Raw genomic sequence first — 19,795 nt, 5'->3', positions numbered from 1 at the left:
ACAGAGGAACGAATCGTTGGAAATCGCAGGTACTCTCACTCCCATTCACGCTCAAGTTCTTCTCCTTCGAAATTTCATAATCCAGCGAATAAGTTCTGATTCCAAAATCTGAACCACCCAACAAAGAGGGCTGTTTGCAAAACATATTATTTGCTTTTACTGTTATTTGGCCTAATCATGATTCCTTTTCATGTTGTTGAGCTTATCCGTGGATGTGATTTTGCCGAATTGAAGTATGTTGAGATTAAAAGGCCCCATGGCATTTTTATTTTTATTTTTTAAAGCATTCAAAGACATTTTGTTTGTTCTCGTTGAATATGTTATAATTAGGAGTTAGTAAATGATGATCAAATTTGAACAATACTTTATGGTTTATGATAATCTATTATTCTTCACTGAAATGTCTATAGTGATGATTTTTGGGTAAACCATAAACTCAATAAAGAGAAGATGTGCAAAAGTCTAATCATGTTGTTAATGTCATGCCATAACTGAATACTATTATGTTTATCTCTGTGTCAACTTGGTAGTAGTTCATTTAATAACAAATGTTTGAAAACTACTGAAAATCGAGAGAAAAATGCTTATCAAGGAAAAAAATGAGATGAAAATAAAATTTCTACATTTAAGTGAAATTTACAATTTTTTTTAAAAAATTTATTCTGAAGGATTTTCTTTTGGTTTCTTTTGTTGCTTGGTTTTAACTATTATTGGATGGTTAGTTTTTTTTTTTTTTCGGAAAATAAAGCAACTGACATTATTGGATTAAAAGATTACAAGGTTTGGGCCGCAGCCCATTGCCAATTAATTACAAAACAGGCCCTCTTGGGCAGCAAGGGCACAGGCCCAATCAGAAATAACCTTAACTTCATTAATGGTTAGTTTGTTCTCTTTGAATGGAAGTGTCCGTCAGTTTAATTGAGTCTCTAAAGTTTTTGAGGTTTCTCAAATCATTTTATATAGGTCAAGCATGCATGTAAGTTGTCCAACTGAGTGGCGGCACATTGATGTATAAATCAAATTTTTTTTTTTTTTTTTTAAAATTTATTTTCTTCACTTTATTTTATTCTTTTTCTAAAATCCCTCATTTGACTCATGGTTTCTTCAAAAACTTCTTATGAATTAATCATCAGTAATCTTCACAAGGTATACTTTCCTTGAAAATCAACTTTCCTGAACGTTTTATTTTATAATCTTTTTATTTTTTTTTAATTTTAGGGGAGAGGAAGATCCTACAACTTGAGCTGGAGCAATTTGAAATAGTTGGAGAACCACTGAAGGCATTGCTGATAATTGGAAAAGGTTAGTAAGCATGAAAGGTTTTACTTAATTCATTTCGCAAATTTAAATATGATAAAAATTTGATTTATTTATACCAATACTGGAGTAAGTGATGAAGATTAGTTTCTTATATGATGTATTCATATGTCAATTATGGGCAAAGATTCTGGCTTCTGTTGCTATGTGTAGATTCAATTCTTCAATCAGTACCTGCCACTGAGAAATACTCAAAGAAATAATAGCCTTCAAAGCAACAATAGAAAACGAATTGGCCTATTCCTGTTAATAAAAAAAGGGCAAGAATGGTGGTAAAAAGGGTGGGCAAAACTATAAGCTTGTATAAGAAAATTTGAAAAGATGGACGTTTTGAAATTATGTGCCTTCAAATTATACTTCACTAATTACAAACTCATTTCATCACTATTGATTCTCATCGAAATATACCAAAACTAAATACTAAACCTGTTCATTCCCAAAGCTGAAAATTTTGTAACTATTCAGTTATCGATGCAGATATTGTTTTTAGTAATAGATATGATGCTACTTAAATAATCGAAGTTGGATGAGTTGAGAGTAGAGGAGTGTACTGGTGCGAAAGAGCTGCGAGTGCCACATGGAAGATATTCGTTGGGGAAGGGGAAGGGGACGAGTAAAATTAACATGGGTTGGTATAGAAAGAAAAGGTATGAAACACGTGATTTAATTGGAGTAATGCTATCAAATTGAGTAGAATGTTGAAATAAGATTCATGTAAACTAACCCCAAAAGTAGTCTCTATATTTCGGTAAAAATAATTCCCATAGAAGTTGGGACAGAACTTTATTGAGTTAAGTCATGTCAAATACAATAGATATTGTGTAAAACTATGTAATACATAAGGTGGTGTGATTGAAAAATGGGTATCAGTGAGATGGATAAACCTGCAGAAGAGGCGAAGGAGTCATAGACACCTACTCCACTAGTATACTTATGTTTTTTTGAATTTCTTTCAGTTAATGGCATGCATGCTTTTTCTTTTTTTTTTTTTTTTGGTTTGTGTGTGTGTGTGTGTGTAAATTTTCATATGTGTTTTTCTCTTCCTTGGTACGTTGTTCAGGAGCTGTCTTCGTCTACAAGCACGGGCATAATTAAATCCAGATTGGCAGTCAGGTTTTTAGGTTTGACAGTCAAAATCTTTCATTTTGGTTTGATTCAATCCCCAAAATTGTGTTTTGATAGTTATATACTGACATGGATTGTGTTTGCACTAGGCCTATTCTCCACTACCTCCACATGCGTTCTTAGCATCTAGTCCTCAAGTTCACCCCTACATGTGGGGAGTTTAGGTGCAATCACTTCTGTTACGAAATTAGAGAGAAAAAGGGATGGCCATCATTTTAGCCTTGGTAAATACATGCTACATCTGCTAATTGATCTTTGGATCTCACATAAGTAGTAACCATCATTTTACTCATCACCACGTCTCTCACAAAGTGACAATCTACCTTCATATGTTTAGTCCTCTCATGAAATACTGGATTACTAGCAATATACATAGCAGACTGACTATCACAGATCATTCTCATAGGCTTGTCATTGGAGAATCCCATCTCTTGTAAAAGAGATTTTATCAACATCATTTCGCAAGCAGTATGGGCCATTGCCCTATACTCTGCCTCTGCACTTGATATAGCCACAACATTTTGCTTCTTACTTTTCCATGATACCAAATTACCTCCCACAAATGTACAATATCCAGATATAGACGTCCTATCCATTTGGCTTCCTGCCCAATCAACATTAGTGAACCCAACGATATCCATGTTTTTAGAGGACTTAAAGACAAGTCCTTTACCAGGAGCTCCTTTCAAGTATCTTAAAACATCATATACCGCATCCAAATGGGGTTGTCTGGGTTGGTGCATAAATTGACTTACCACCCCTATAGCAAAGGTTATGTCTGGTCTTATCACAGTCAAATATATCAATTTTCCAACAAGTCTTCGATATCTCCCTGGATCCTCTAGAAGTTTTCCCTCATCTAAACTGAATTTTATATTCGAATACATGGGAGTATCATTTGGTTTTGCTCCTAACAATCCTATCTCACTTAAAAAATCACATATATACTTCCTTTGTGATATGCAAATTCCTTTCCGAGATGTTGTTACTTCTATTCCTAAAAAACACCTCAACCTGCCCAAGTCTTTCATATGAAATTGCTTGCTCAAAAAGTTCTTCAAGTCATCAATACCACTTTTGTCATTCCCAGTCACAACAATATCGTTTACATAAACTGCTAGGATGATGGTACCACTTTTGCAATGTCTCACAAAAAACAAATTGATCTGATGTAGTTCTGCTTAATCCATATTGACTCACCCACATCACTAAATTTGTCAAACCTTGCCCTTGGAGACTGTTTTAACCCGTATATAGCTTCCTTTAACCGACACACCAGATGTGACTCCCCCTGAGCAACAAACCCAGGTGGTTGCTCCATGTAAACTTCTTCTTGAAGATCTCCATGTAAAAAGGCATTTTTAATATTAAGCTGGCAGAGAGGCCAATTTTGAATAGCCGCAACTGATAAAAGAATACGAATAAAAGTAAGGCGAGCAACAGGAGAAAAAGTTTCAAAATAATCGACTCCAAATGTTTGAGTATATCCTTTGGCTACCAAATGAGCCTTCAGCCTTTTAATTGTACCATCAGGATGATATTTGACAGCATACACCCATCTGCAACCAATTGTAGAGGAGTTAAGTCCCATGTGTGATTCTGCTGAAGAGCAACCATTTCTTCAACAATAGCATGTTTCAACCAGGAGAGGACACTTCTTGAGAATATGATTGAGGAATCGAAACAGAAGACAAAGTACAAGCAAATGACTGGAAGCAAGGAGATAAAAAAAAAACAGCAAAAGAACCACCATGTTCAATAGGATGATGAGTGCAACAAAGAATACCTTTGCGTAAGGCAATAAGAAGATCATCATGGGAAGGAACCTCAACTCATATAGACAATTGGTGTGTGGAAATTAGTGTTACTTCTCTCGGTCGGCGACTATATACTTGAAGTGGTTTATATATGCCTGACCCAAGCGATGTGCTGGTGGAGTGACCTGTGGTGACCTTGTGGGCGGGTGCAAGAGGCATTGGCAGGCTACTACACTGAGTGAGTTATAGGTGCACAATCCCATATTTGGAAAGGGGAAGTGCTATATATGTATGTGTGTCTCTCCAATTGGTATGACCTTTTGGGGTAAATCCCAAGAACAAAACCGTGCGGGCTCGGGCCAAAAGCGGACAATATCATACCATGTGATGGAGTGGGTCGTTAAAAATGGTATCAGAGCTTAGCCCAGCTAAAAGTGTGGCCAACAAGAACGTTGGGCTCGACGCCCCCGGGGGGGGGGGGGGGGGGGTGATTGTGGCGACCTTGTGGGCAGGTGCAAGGTGCAAGAGACACTGTTAGACTACCACACTGGGTGAGCTATATGCACAATCCCACATTGCCTAGGTGTGGAAAGGGGAAGTGCTATATATGCAGATGTGTCACTCCAATTGGTATGAGGCCTTTTGGGGTAAAGCCGAAGAATAAAACCGTGCGGGCTTGGCCCCATAGTTGTTAAAGGCGCGCCTAGGCTCCAAGAAATCCCCAGACTCGTCAAGGCTCAGCTAGAGTTGGGGGGGGGGGGGGGGGGGGGGACAGGTACAAGGTGCAAGAGACACTGTCAGACTACCACACTGGGTGAGCTACATGCACAATCTCACATCGCTTAGGTGTGGAAGAGGAAGTGCTATATATGTAGATATGTCACTCCAATTGGTATGAGGTCTTTTGGGGTAAAGCCAAAGAACAAAACCGTGCGGGTGCGACCCCATAGTTGTTAAAGGCGCGCCTAGGCTCCAAGAAATCCCCAGACTCGTCAAGGCTTAGCTAGAGCGCCTCAACCTACTACTAGCTAGGCCCCTTCAATCGGGCTCACATAAAGCCCCTGGGCTCACGCTTTTTAGTAGGCTCCAGACTCAAAAGAGGTGCGCCTTGTATTTTTTAATCATTTAGTCATATCATTTTATTTTTTACTCAAATGACTACTAATTAAAATGTTCTATATCATATATCGTATTGTTTAACCTTATGAAATATCTGACAAAATTAATAAATTTATGGTTCACTACTTAAATTAACTGCAATTATTGCTTGATTATGAAAATATATAATAAATATATGTTGAAATATGAATTATTATACACACGCTCCTTGCTTCAATTAGGCTCATGCCTTATATTGCGCCTTGCGCTTAGGCTCCAGAAGGCCTTTGGTGCCTTAGTGCGCCTTGAGCCTTTAAAAACTATGCTCGGCCCAAAAGTGGACAATATCATAGCATGTGGTGGAGTGGGTCGTTACATGACCATCAGAAATAGTAGGTAAAGGAAGCAAAAACTCAGTATCTAGAGATTGACGAAGTGAAGAAAAGAAAGGAGTGGCTTCAAAGGTCACATCCATACACACAAAGTAATGACGCGTGCTAGAATCCCAACACTTATATCCTTTTTGAGTTCGAGAGTAACCAACAAATGCACACTTGATTGCATGAGCAGATAATTTATCATTTCCAGGACTTGACACATGAGCAAAGCAAACATAACCAAAAACTCGAGGAGGCAATAAAGAATAGAATAAGGAGACTTCCCTTTTAGTACTGAAGATGGCATACGATTTATTAAATAGCAAGCAGTTAAGACCGCATCCCAAATTTCCTTGGCTGTATTATTAACAAGCATAAAATTAGCTGCAATTGAAGGCTCCATACTATTCCACAACCACGACATAACCATGTAATTTCCAGTTTCCCAATCATCATAACCGTGTAATTTCCAGTTTCCCAACCATCATAATCTTTTTCAGTGTTGGTTGGAGGATCATCCGTGATATATTTTAATTTCCTTATAGTGCCTAAGGATAGCTTCACCGCCTGAGCCCATAACAAGTAGTTGGTATTTCTCAGTTTAACCGTAGTAATCTGCATTCCAACATGATCAGTAACAGTAGTAGAGTTTATTTTAATATCATGGGGCTCTGCCATGAGTCTAGAAACAGATGTAACAACTCGCTGGGAAGAAAATAGGAGGGGCTGAGAATGAAAAAGAGCAACTGAGGTACAATATCCTAAATTGATTGTGAGGCTGAACTGCACACAACAAAGAAAAACGGCCTGAAAAAGAGCTAAACTCCAGAAAATTTGGCCTGAATTGATCGCAGAACCCACTTGCTTAAGTCGGGACAGAAAATAAGGGTAAGATCTGATCCGGTTTTGAAAAACTTGACTGAATAGGGTTAACCCATACTCTTCACAATAGGGTTAGGTCACAATCCAACCAGTACAGTCGTTTTCCCAAAATCGTAGCCGTAACACACTCTGCAACTCCATGTCAATCTGAAACAACTAACACAGTTGGCGACTCAACAGCAATCAACGACGACGAACACTCTCGGCAACTAGACAAAGACTAGCAACGGCCAACACACAGTAAAGATGACAACTCCAACCCTAGGCGTGACGATTGCAAACTAGGGATTAGACCACTGGCTCTGATACCACATTACGAAGTAAGAGATAAAAAGGGACGACAGTAATTTGGGGGTGTTCTCACGTTACTGAGAACCCTAAATCTTTTGGTATATATATACACACACACACACACACAAGTATTGGCTATTTACATTATGACCCCAACTCTTATAACTAATTAACTATTACCCAACAACTTCCTCAGTTCAAGATGATGTACAATTTGATGATTTTAAAATGATTAATATTCATAATTTATGAACTACTTTTTTTTTTTAATGGTTCTTATCAATAGCTTCACTATAGGTTGGCTTCGAATCCATTAAGCCATGTTCACCCGTATTTCCTCCACAACTTTTCGGGTAGACAATTGAATTATTCCATACAATTACCAACTAATCATCAATCCATGCATCTATTTGATGGATTTCATGTTGTGGTTGGTTCAAGTATTCCTCAAGAACAATGGCGTTGCCCATGCAACTTCAATTAGTGGGCATGACCAAACATTCCCCAACTTAATTGCTAATTTTTTAGCAGTTCTCCAATGAAACCTAATTTTTAATTTGACACAATATATTTGAACTTAGATATCTTTATTGAAATTTGAAACAAAGTGCTGCCACTTAGACTAAGGTCTTTGGTGGCAAAGATACACAAACATACAAAAATGAAGTGGGACAAGGACCTTCTGAATTCTTTGTAATGGTCATTATTTGTAATACATGTTTATGTCCGTTTGTACTGCACCTACATGTTGAAATGCTATTACAATTGATCACTGATTCTCCTATTGGGTTTGGTAGGCCCTCACACAGCTGTTACCAATGCAAAGGCTACTATATCATGTTTGGAAGCTTTAAATTTTGGTGTGCTTAATCTTTAAAGATTTGTTGTGTTTACTCGAACGAGGTCACAGAACATCCATCCCCATTCATTACGCTCCACAAGGAAGCATGTTTTGGGAAACACAGCCTAAGGTATTCTCTACAGATAGATATGATATAACACAATGCAAATAGTGAAAATTAAATAACTATGTATGAAACAATACAAGTTTCCTGACCTCACATAGTGAGTCCAATTGAAGAAACATAAACCAATCCATGAACATTATGGAAGTAACCTCTTAAAGCCTTTTTTTGGAAGCTAAGAAGATTTGAATGACTCTAAAGGTGGAAAAAATAAAAAATTAGAATTTAAAACGAACCCTTATACTAATGGCTACCATATCAAGTTTCCACACCGAGAAACAACTATTTTGCATTCCATGCTTATAATTCCTTCTGCTTCAAAACAGATAAGCCTCGAGAAATTTTCAAAAGGAGAGCACGTTTGGTCTAAAGTTTGTTTAACTTATATGAGGATAAAATTTGCTTAACTAATATAAGGATTTCTAGAATAGTAGTTTTACTTTCTTATGGTTATCCTTGATGCTTTTCAATGTTAAGTAGGATTATTTAGATGAGAATGTGCAATTGCGACTCTACTTTTTTCAGTTAGTTGTAAATTGGCTTGCTTTTGGAATGTTAGAAGTAAGATATGAATTTAAAGCTCCATTAAAACATAGCAATCAATTATTGATTCAAATGTTATGCTGTCGTCTCTTCTATTGATTCATATTTGTATTATTATATTTTAGTTAAAAAATAGACTCAGTGAAGAAGAGAAACTGATGGTTTGATTCATTTGATCAGAGGACTCTCCCATGGCAACGTATGCAACCGTCTCTCTGTCCAAACACACCCACACACAACACATTTATATCTCTCCTACAACAATGCTAAATAAATGGTTTTCAATTGACTTTTTGACCTGTATACAAAAGTTGGCACCATTTCAGAACTTGTTGAACTCCTAATTTTCTGGTGTCTTAGGTTGACTTGCCTCCTGATTATAGCTAAAGGAAGAAAGGATCCATACGAGTTCTCTAATTAGGTGTTCGAATTTAGAAAACCCATTCAAGGGGTACTAAGTACCTCTGTCTAAAAATTGACCCAATTAATTATTATAAATAAAGATAAAGTTTCCTTTGGTGGCGAGACATTTGTTTTTCTGTGGTTCACAATTGTAAATTTCTTTTACAGGAGTGCCAAGGTTGTTGATTGTCGCAACATTCAGCTTCAGGACCTATGATGACAAATTTAGGTTGTCCAAGTGCTATAGTGTCAGGTATTCTTAATCTTCTTTTGATTGATCACCCAATTAATATCGGGTGGATTATTAGGTTGACAACTGTGTGCATTTCAATATTGTAATCTAATTTGTTGATTGTTATAGTTTTTCAACTTTCAGACAAATGACGATAATTTAGGTTATTCAGTGTTGTTGTGTTAGGTGTTCTGAATCCTCTTGGTGACTGTTTCACCTAAGTATGATTGCATGCTTATTCTTACTCTTGTGGAATTACTCTTTCATATATATATATATATATATATATATATATATATTGTTTCTTTGTAGACTGTTGTGGTTATTTTATTATTGATTATAATACATTGGACAATGGGGCTGGTCTGTGCTTATGATTATAAAGAGGAATGTTGTTTGGTGAGGTAGCAATTTGGGCTGTTGTGCTAGTGGTGGAGTGATTCAGTGTTCTGAAAGGGGGTTTAAGATGCTTGGCAATGGGGTTGGCCGTTGATGGAGCTTTCTGTTGGTTTGGAGCTTTGGGTTTGTAGGGAGGTTTCATTGTATCTAAAAGCTTTTGAACTTTCATATATATATATATATATATATAAAGAGAGAGAGAGAGAGAGAGAGAGAGAGAGAGTACTACGTGTGTAATAATGGAGGAAACATATGGGGTCCATAGGTAAAAGGTGAAAACAAAGAATAAAGGTAAGACAAATAAAAGCTTTCATGATTGACCACAAATAGTATTATATAAGACAAAGTAAAAGATTGTGCTGTGTGCCATAGATTGGATGCAGTAGGAATAGGAAGACATCTCAAGCTATGTTCTCAGTGTGATATATATAAATTGAACTGTGCGTTCTTTCAAAGAGAGTTTATTTTTTTTTAGAATACAAAATTGAACTAGCTTATATTTATGTTGAATTTATTTTTTATTGTGCACGTAATTGATAGAAATTGATTTATAAAAATCAAGAAATACACCAAATTTTAGATATATATATATATACACACACACACACACCATCACTTAGTTGGTATGATTCCTTCAAAGATTGAGAATTAGAGCCCTGCTCTTTATTTTCACTATTCAAAATAACTTAGTCCTCATGACACAAACGCAACGACAATTCCCTATCATCGCATGCAATATTCAAACACGAACCTACCCAAAAATATCAGGTGAGGGTGAGATCACTATAGGACTTCTCACAGTATGCTTACCACCATCTTCTACCCAAATTACAGAACCATATGTGTGGCTTGCACCCTCCAATCCCCTATAATGTATAGTCAAAGAGTAGCTCTTCTTCTCATTCACCTTCTTAAAAACCAGTGTCTTGGGCGAGACCGTGATCACAGAACCCTTTGGTGCATCAACCTTAGCTCTATAAGTGGCCATGGCTTTGCCCACATTCGTGACAGTCCACTGAAATTTCTGAACCAAATTATCCTTTTCGTCAGTGTACAAAACGATAAAGGAAGGGTAATTGAGGTCAGAAGACAGATTTGAGCAATTGTAGCCCTTTGATCTTGTGATGGTCAAGAATTGATTCTCAGTGAAGTTCAGTGAGCATATGAAATTCACATAGTCCTGTGGAGTAGTATCATAGATAAAACCTGGATCAAGTGCTCGGTTAGGATGAACATGACCTGCCCCCATGGATAGGGGTGTAGCATCGGAATTATTAAAGCCATTGCGTCGAATAGGATTGCCAGTGTTATCAAATGTGTTGGCTGTGGTCATCATGGCAGACTTAATAGCAGCTGGACTCCATTCCGGATGTGCCCCTTTAAGGAGCGCGGCGATGCCAGAAGCATGAGGACACGACATGGATGTACCGGAGATCATATTGTAATCACTGTACAATGCAATATTTGAGCCAATAGCACTTGCTGGAGCAGTTGGAATCCATGCTGCTAAAACTAATATCCCCGGTGCCATTAGGTCCGGCTTCAAAATGGTGGGACAGCTCAAGGCAGGACCTCTTGCAGAGAATGAGGCAACAACAGGGGCACGCTTTGTACCAAATTTGGTCTGTTGGAACTTGATGCTTGCTGTTGCTGTATTTGCACTTTCAGCATATCTGATCACGGTTGTGGCTTCTTTAGTGCTAATCACAACTCCGGGACAGGGGAATTCGTTGGATTCAAATACTTCAACATTATCAGAGAAAGCTTCTGCAGGATCGTCTCTGATAAATATAGCTGCAGCCACATTTGACCGTGAGACATGCCGAGCTTGATCAATAACTGGATAAATATATGGATAATAAGATGCCTCAGCAATATCACAAATGAGGATGACATCACTAGGGGCTTCAGATAACAATTCAGTTGAATTGCATGGAGACAGAGTCTTGTTGTAAATGAGAGGGCGGTCTAACACCAAGGCACTTGCCGGGAACAGAGTCCATCCGGTGATTGTTACCCCATTTCCGAGAGTTAAAGTGCCGGCAAACCACCTGTCCATGGAACCTGCCGCGACGGTCAAGATCCATGGGCTCACATTGCGCACTTGTCCAAGTGAATCGCCTCTATTGCCTGCTGAAGCTGAAACAAGCACGCCCTTCTCCATGGCTCCAAAGGAAGCTATGGCAAAAGCATCCTCATACAGAGGTATCCCACGTCCGAGACTCAATGAAACCGATATCACGTCAACACCATCAGCTACGGCCTGGTCCATTGCGGCAAGGTAATCAGAAGCATAACTTCCTTCGTCCCAAGTGACCTTATAGATGGCCAGCCGAGCACCGAGCGCAACCCCTTTTGCTGTCCCTTGTGCATAGCCAAAGTACGAAGCGCCTTCCACAATGCTTCCAGCGGCTGTGGAGGCCGTGTGCGTGCCGTGGCCATCGGTGTCCCTTGCAGAATTCATGCGGATTGTGATGTTGGGATCTGCAGCTAAAACCCCCTTGTTGAAGGATCTAGCTCCAATAAGCTTCAAGTTGCACAACGAGGAATTGAACTCTTGTCCTTCCTCGCACTTACCCTTCCACCGAGAGGGGATTGGGGACATTCCTTTGTCGTTGAAGCTCTTGCTCTCCGGCCAGACACTGCTGTCGATGACACCAATGATGACGTCTTTGCCGTAGTCTGATGCAGGCCATAGGCCGGTGACAGGATTGAGAGAGAGGAATTCAGTGCTGTGGGTTGTGTCAAGTGTGATTTCTCTATCACCATAAGCTGAGACAAAACCTGGGGAATTCCTTAGAGTCTCTAGTTCATCTTGAGACAACAGTGCACTAAATCAATGTAATGCGTTATCATAACTGTAGACGAGCTCTGGTTTGGATTGATGACCGTTTGATGTTGTGTGGCTGGCTAATTTTATGGAATCAACAGTGGAGGAGTACCAGTGGTGGTGGCTAGGAAAGATTTTGGGCATGTGAGACTTGTCCATGTGGACAATATAGGTGGACCTTCCAACAGATGCTGATCTAGCCTGGAAGGCCAGAAGACACCATGCAAGAAAGATCAGATGAAGAAGAGGAACCCCATTAATGAGCTTCATTGTTTCCTCCAAAGCTTGAAAATTTTGGTTAGACACTAATGATATCTGTGACTTGGTTTCTATTTTGTATCTGTATATATAAAAGCATAAACTATACATGACTGTTGAATTTGAGGTGAGGGACGGGTCCAGGAAGGTGGCTCATAATGTGTTAATAATATTTATTTAAATAGAACTCTTTGACAATAAAGAAGTTCACACATTTGATAATTGAATGAATTAATATTATATTATTTTTTTTTAGAAAGTCTAATAATATAAGAATCTAATAATTTTAGAGTCCTTGATAATATAATGAAGTAAAAATTTTAGTATGTTATATAAGAAAATAATAATTTTAGGGGCCTTAATAATATACAGAAGTAAAAATTTTATTAATAATTTTAGGGGCCTAATGTTACAAGAAAGTAAAAATTTAGACCCCAGCCGCCCCGGATTGAGATGAAAATGTATTGAAATTAATTTTCAGGACGCCTAGAGACATTGAATGCATTGACGTGTGTAAAGTGGGCTAGCTGTCAACGAAAAAAACTGGTCCATACATTGTTTAACTCTTTGGTTTTAAGTCAAAGTTGAATGGCTATGAACAGCAAATTGGACATTTATATATTTAGCTGTGAAAGAGGATTGTACAAGAATTATTCAACTGAAATTTTTATTAAAATTTATTTATAGTATATCATGTGAATAAGTTAAACTTTATATATATATATATATCTAAATTTCATTTGACCATATTATACTACTAACTTTTACTTATCTGACCTATCTCCTCCCATATTAGTTGTTTATTTTTAGTATGGGTTAATTGCATTGACATTTCTTATAGTTTGCTATTGTTAACACTCAAATTTGACCCACATTCATATACATATTATTTTTTGCATTTTTTGGCCAACAACAATGAAAGAGTGACCTTTTAGTTCTATTTTGGTGAAACTCTTTATCACCTTGGAACACCCATATGTTACATAGCTATCAAATGATGATATTACAATAATTGAGTAAAGTTGAAAAGTGAGCTTTTAGTTTGACCAATGTTAGTATACAATGTTAGAAAAGTCTAAAATCTTGGGCAACACTCTTTCATAATCTCCTCATCTAAGGGTGAAGAGTGAACAAGGTGATGCTGTGGCACACATCAAACAATGGTAACATGGTTGATGCTTTGGAGAGAGATTCACTATAAATACCAAAATCAGCATTATGCTTCTCTTTCTTATCTCCTTAGGCCACTAGCCCTTTTTATCTGTTTTGTAACTCATCTTTTGTCTTGTGCTTAGTATTAGTTTAATTATCAGTTCTTTCTCTTTTATTATCCATGTTCTAGTTTCTTTATTAGATCCTTATAATTTGTATGTTCATTTCCTAATAATGCAATGCCGCTATATATATATTCCAGCAACTAAATGTAACCATTATTTTCACCATTTTTTTCTCCTTCATTTTACTCTCCGCATCTTCATCAACCATTTGAGAAAAATTTAAGTCCTTGGCAATGCTAACCCAGTAGAAGGTGTTTTCCCCGCCTCCTCATAGTCCCCTAACCAAATTTGGGGACCAATCCAATATGGGGAGTATGGTTCGGCTCATACCCTGAGTTCGGGTCAAGGACTCTAGCACGCCCGCACTTCTCAAGAGCCGAAAATTGTGCAAACAACTATAATTATTGGGACCTCCCCTATAGTTTGGAAAATTATTCGAACTTCCCCTAAAAATAAAACTAACTTACACGGACCTCCCCTCCTAGTCAAAGACAGTCAAATGCACTAAAAGACCTGTCTAATTTATTGAAATACCCTTAAATTGCTACGATAAATTAGTAAACTACCCATATAGTATTGATTTGGACTTTAACTATACACTCTCCTTTTAAAAAAAGGAAAATGATATTTTTGACGGCTTCCTCGTATCGATAAAAAAACAGACATATAAAATGCAATATATATTTTACACAAAATTACCTTTTCTTCTTTGTTTCTTTACCATTTTCTCTCCTTACGTATCTTTTCTGTGTGCATCAATTTATTTATACGTACATCTTTTTCCTTGAAATTCATTCCTTTTGCAAAATGCATTCTCCATTAAAAGACTTTGTTACTTGGAAGTGAAAATTTTGTCTTTCTATGTTATTTTCAATTGGTTTTCAACTCTAAAAAAGAAAAAAAAAAAAAAATAGAAATGAGAACATTCTAACCTGGGTTTGCATAATTTTTTTTTTCGTTTCCTTAGTTCTCTTTTTCATCGTCTAACAGAGATTGTAATTAATTTTTTTTTCAATTGAGATTTGAAGAACCTAGGGTTCATGGGTTAACCGGGTCTCCGCAACCCCTTTGGGCAAAAGATGAAAATAGAGAGCTTAAAGAGGGTGTAGCCTCGCATAGATGATTTTCTGATTTCATGCAGAAAAAAAAAAAATTCGGTGTACTCTCTCGCAAGTGCCTTTACAATCGGAGGGAACTAGAGAGAGGCCGTTGTCGGAGAAACTTGGCTGTTTCGGCTAGATCCTCGTGTCCAAGACTCCAACGATCACGACATTAGGCTAGAGTCGAGGAAATAAAGTGAGGAGTGCGAAGGTGTGTGATTTGCAGGGGGCAAAGACTAGAGATTGCGTGTGTGATTTGCAGGGGGCAAAGACTAGAGATTGCGTGTATGTTTCTAAATTAGGCTCCACCAACACTACAAGAAATATCATTTTCACCGACGGTTTTTATCCGTTCCCCGTTGTTAATTTATTTTTTCCGGTGTATTGAAATTAATATTAATTATTTTCGGCACTGTTTTTAAAGGCGCCGAAAAAAATTAATCATATCAGGCAGTTATACAAAATGTGCCAGTAATTTAATTCTAATTATTTTATTCATTATTATTTTTTCCTAAAAGGTGGTTTTGGGTACCGATTGAATGGTTCGGTGAAGTGTTCGGCATGCACATGTGCGCTGAGGTGGGCGCTGGGCTGCATTGCATATACTCACACATAAACGCTCTAATTTTTCTACCTCCATTCTACTCTCTCACTGACCCACGACTTCACGACTTAGCGGTGCCCTTGGTGTGGCGCAGGGAGGATCACGGCGGCGGTGGTCGATTGGTGGCATATTGGAGATCTGGACGATGGTGGTTGTTGATTGGGGCTACTATAACTTGTAAGAACTTTAAACTCTAATTTCCCCTTCTCAAGAGCTCCACTTATATATCTCTCTCTTGTATTATCAATGAATGAATCAGCTTCTATTTTTGTTAATTTCTTAAGTAAAAATGAACAATTGCATATATTTATATATATATATAATGGGTCTTTTTTGTATGTTGTTTGGTATGGTTGTTACTGATTTTGGGGCTTTTGATTTGTGGAGGAACTAGGGTTTTCATGTTGGTTGTGGTGATCTGTTTATTTTGTTTTCTAAACAGTTGGGAGGCTTTCTTGGGTTTAACATGTTAAAAGCCACAAAAATATAAAAAACAAAACAAGGCTTCCACATCTTTTTTGATTTGTTTGTTTGGTTGCGGCTTTTTTCAGCCCACTTTTCCTTTTTTCGATTGCCCCTTGTCTTCCTTCCTTTTTATATCTATATATATATAAAGATTAGTGTTTTAGGATATATATATATATACTTTTTTGTCCAAAGGAAGCTTTTGCCTTCATAATGTATTCGTGTTGTGTGTGTGGATGAGAGTAAATTTTTTGCTGGGAGCAAAATTATCGTTATCATATAAATGCAAACCCACATGGACTCTCATACACGGGCAACTCAATGGATTTTGAGGCCTAAGACAAAAACACTAGTGTGGCCTTTTGATATTTAACATATTTCTACGAAATTGTATTGATAATTCTATACAAAAGCCATTCTTCTTATGTCTAGGTATACATAATCATTAATTAAATTTGTATTAAAGTTTGGGTAAATTACACTGACCTCCCCTGTGATTTCGTCAATATACACTGACCTCCCCTTTTGTTAATCAAATTACACGGACCTCCCTTGAAGTTTGTATATCTGTAACACATTGTTCCCTTCCGTTAAATAGCCGCTAATAGTCGGCCAGTCAACGTTACTATTGCTGATGTAAGCAAACTTTATCCTATAAAGTTCCTAAAGTACCCTTTTATTTATTGTGAGGACATATTTGACCTTATTTACTCAAATAAATTTACCAAGACACCCTCCAATGATAATACTTATTTTTACCATTACCATTGCCTTCACCCTGTTTGGCTCTCTGCAACTAAACTCTATTCGAAGATGCATGATCACTTTTTTGCTTGATAATACGACTATGATTTTGATATGGGATCATGATGACTAAAAAGGACAGCTTCATTTAAATACTACAATTCAGCAGCTCTGCAAAAAACTAACTGCATGTTCCACAAAAAAAGTGATCATACACCTCTCTCTCTCTCTCTCTCTCTCTCATAACTAAGCTTCCATTATTTATCAAAATGCGAAACCAGTTTAGTCACCACCTTTGCTTGAAAGTTAATGTTCATAACAAAACCTTATAAGACCATACAAGATCGAAAAGGAACAATCATGTATTGGAACAAAATTTTGAGAGAGGAAGAGCAAAGGTTACAAGGAATTACTTTGATCAAATCTCCAAATCAGACAATGAGACCACCCAATATTGCAACATAGAACCATTTATTTCTCTCTATCTTTTTTCTTTCTCTAAATCTAATATCTTATATCTCCATACAGGGTTTTCTCTGGTTCCACCCTGACTTCTTCACACAGGCAAGCATACATTTACTTCTTGTTTTAATACTCCAATTTAGCTTCCTTTTTACAATAATAATTAAGTTTCTCTCTCTATCTTTATAATTTTGCTTATGGGTTGTCTACTATTGTAAAAAGGAAGCTAAATTGGATTGTTAAAACAAGAAGTAAACCACCAATTCCATTAGCAATTCCACCAGCAAACCACCACAACCGCCACCAATCTTGCTATTCAATTATTACCACCTGATAGCACATTCTTTCTGTTTACAGATCCTAACGAATTTGCCGACGAAGAGACCTTTGGCGGCAACTGCGATGGATTCGACCAGGCAAACAAAATCCATCATTTTACAATAAAATAAAATAAATATAGTGAGGATAAAATAGTAATTTCACTCAAACTATTAACGCCATCCATATCACATATTTAAAAGGGGAGGTTAGTGTAATTTGACAAACAAGAGGGGAAGTCTATGTATGTTGACGAAATCTTAGGGGAAGTCAGTGTAATTTACCCTTAAAGTTTTTTAAAAATGACTTTTTATGCAATTGTTGACACTAAAATCTGCCGATTGGAGCCGATCTTAAATTGATGTAAACGGGCGTGCCAGAACTAACTATATAGTTTAATTTTGGATAGTCAACTTGCAGTCTCTTTGAGAAATTGACTTTCAGGCGATTATAGGGGAGAGACAATTATAGGAGAAAGAGAACAAAAATACTCTTTAATGAGTTCTAATTGCCTTAGTTAAAAGGACTTTTCAATGAATAACTTATAGTAACTATCAAGAGAATAGAAAGGGGAGGAAAATAGATATAGAAAGAATATAGAGAGAAGAGATAGAGAGAGAGAGATATAGGAAGAGAAATAGAACGAGATTGAAATAGAGAGGGAGAGAGATAGAGATAGCAATGATGCTATTTGGGGAAAGTGCTTGAGAAAGTAAATAAATAAATATAATGATTCTGAGGGTGCTGGACCTCTATCTCAGCATGTCTCTTTGTTTATTTATAAAAATTATTAGTAAAACAAACTTACAAATCGGTATCCTAATAACTTTACAACTCTATCACATAATAAAAATATAAAATTCAAATCAAACTAATCCTCTAGATAAGTATCCTTATGCAACTAATTTGTTCTTCCAATCATCCAAACCAACTCTATCTGATACGCTTTTAAACACCACCCATGTAACACCCAATCTTCTTTTAACTACATCAAACTATCTCAACCGAAGTCCAAGTTAATTGTTTACCATGTAGACTGAAAGTGTCTTATAGCTCAAACTCATTACCGCATGTTTCAGCCCAATACCGTCTCGGCCCAAACTTTTAACACATCATCGTTCATCAGGCTTTACGTTCTTGGCCCGTACCACTATGTCATTGTTTATCAAGCCCAATTGGAGCCCAGACCCAATTACCAAAATGGGTGTCAATAACAATTTATTATATAATTACATTAATATCTCTATGTATATTTAGGTTTTTCTAACTTAAATGAACATTTTTGGTAGAAATGTTTATAAATGAAAAAATTGCAAAGTTAATTGTCACCCAAATGAAAACTCTAATGGTTAAAAAAATGGTTGTAGGATCAATATATATAGTTTAATATATTGTGTTCTAACACTTGGGACACAACCTGTAGGATTGAGCAATAATTAAGGATGTTGATGATGGATCTGCACAACCCCGATCTGATCTGACTTCTTGAACAAAGAAAAGAAAAGGCGATCCTATAAACACCGGTGTGTTACCGGTAGAGTAGGCTCCGACAAACAAGTTAGTGTGCGAAGTAATATCTCTCTGGAGAAATCAAGAAATTGAGTTGGGATTTATTGCGTACCTCAAAACGTCGATTAGCCCCCTTTATTTATAGGGCTTAGGTTAGGATATTACGTAGAGTTCCCGTCGTCTTAATCCTTATCATAATCTGTAAGCTTAATCCTTATCGTAATCTGTAATCCTTATCTTAGTCTGTAATCCTTATCGTAATCTGTAATCCTTATCTTAGTCTGTAATCCTTATCGTAATCTGTAATCCTTATCTTAGTCTATAGAGCCTATCTCAATCTTGTGAGATAGTACGTTACTTTAACAATCTTCCCCTATTCATGGGTATTTAAATTATAAAATATAAAATAAAAAAGAAGAGGTGAGAGGGAAAAAAAGAAAAGTGAGTGGATAATATAATAGGAAATATGGGGAACAGAGGAGAAGTGATAAGTTTAGAAAAGATATTAAAAAAAAAAAAAAAAAAACCAAATAGAGATAATAATGTAATTATGTAATAAATTGCATAAAAAGTCATCTTTTAAAAACTTTAATACAAATTTAATTAATGATTATGTATACCTAGCAGTGGTTTAAACCTGGTTTTCTAAACTAAATCAGGAATTAAATTTCTATTAAAGTTTTTAAAAAATGAAATGGATGTACTCCCTTTTTTTCTAAAATCTCTGTGTCTCTTTCTAAAACCTGAAGAAGAAGATAGTGGTTTTGGTATAAGGGATACTAGGTTAAACGAGCCTATATTAATGAGGGGATACACTACTTTCTCTGAAATGGGTTTTGA

The 19,795-nt window shown here is 36.7% G+C and overlaps 1 long non-coding RNA gene and 1 pseudogene across 2 annotated transcripts; one reads left to right on the top strand and one right to left on the bottom strand.

The window, feature by feature from the left end:
• The first annotated feature begins 661 nt into the window (after positions 1-661).
• Positions 662-15,964, top strand: LOC132279781 (uncharacterized). Of its 2 annotated transcripts, XR_009471398.1 has the most exons (6): positions 662-976; positions 1,219-1,302; positions 2,378-2,438; positions 7,645-7,818; positions 8,926-9,010; positions 15,372-15,964. It is a non-coding gene; the product is annotated as an uncharacterized LOC132279781 (long non-coding RNA). The 2 variants fall into 2 exon arrangements; XR_009471397.1 differs by lacking the exons at positions 2,378-2,438; positions 7,645-7,818 and having other exon boundaries at positions 884-976; positions 15,372-15,888.
• On the bottom strand, positions 10,028-12,610 carry LOC132279779 (subtilisin-like protease SBT3; annotated as a pseudogene).
• Positions 15,965-19,795: the final 3,831 nt, after the last annotated feature.

This window comes from Cornus florida, unplaced genomic scaffold, assembly GCF_030987335.1.
Source record: "Cornus florida cultivar Cherokee Brave unplaced genomic scaffold, ASM3098733v1 CherokeeBrave_3.0.0_Hap2_Chr10, whole genome shotgun sequence".
Taxonomy (NCBI): Eukaryota; Viridiplantae; Streptophyta; class Magnoliopsida; order Cornales; family Cornaceae; genus Cornus; species Cornus florida.
This window is presented reverse-complemented; position numbering and strand designations above follow the sequence as displayed.